The sequence below is a fragment of the Staurois parvus genome, unplaced genomic scaffold (assembly GCF_062004578.1).
Source record: "Staurois parvus isolate SC_StPar_1 unplaced genomic scaffold, SC_StPar_1.0 ptg000147l, whole genome shotgun sequence".
NCBI classification, from domain to species: domain Eukaryota; kingdom Metazoa; phylum Chordata; class Amphibia; order Anura; family Ranidae; genus Staurois; species Staurois parvus.
Window position 1 is genome coordinate 16,425,040 of NW_028317943.1, and position 889 is coordinate 16,425,928.

An 889-nucleotide genomic window follows, 5' to 3' on the forward strand; every position below is an offset into this window, starting at 1 on the left:
TTTATCTTTTGTGTGTGTGATAAATGAATGTCTTGATGCATACATTTTTTTTTTTTTAAAATGTATGCACACATTGTGTTCTGTCATGAAAATCTGACTGACAGGTGTGATGTGCTACAAAAGGTGGGTCTTTACACCCACTTTCGTCTTAGTAAGTCAGAGTTTAAAATATAAGATTAAGAATATGCTTTTTTTCGCCTGTCCAGGATTTATGAAAGATTGCTCACTTTCTGAAAATACTGGCACCTTGCCTGTCGTGCTTTTTCATTGTTTTTGTTCTATATTTCTTTATGTACACCTGTAACAAGCATGTAGATTAGGAGCTCCAAATTTGCATTAACTTTTTATGCTTGTTCCAGGTAAGAGAATATTATGGCTAAGTCACTAGTATTTTAACTTGTACAGTCCCTTAGGACCCTGGCTTCACCAGCCAATGCTGTTAAAGCCAGTGACTGTAAAGAAGGATGGAAAATTGGACCTTGCGGCAGTAGGCCTGGGTGATCTGGAGTGGTCCATGGGTTATCCACTAACATGTTCACAATTGCAGAGTACCAAGTTCTCCTGCGCCAGCCTGGGGCAATCAGAATTACTGGCATTCCTTCCACTCAAAGCAGCTGAGGTAGAAGCTGTAACCACAGGATGACACAGATTAGGGAGAACAGATGCCGTATGACACTAGAGCATTCCCCACTAAACACTTGATCTTTGGTCAGAGACAAATATGTCTGCCTTCGTACTGAACCTGGACAACAGAAGATTTACAGCCTGGGTTCCGCTGGCAATAGAGCTTCTCAAACACATGGCGTTCCACCCAAGACGGAATGAGATCCACTTCCTCCTGGATGCCTGACTTCTGGTGCCTTCTTGATGATTTATGTATGTCCCTGCC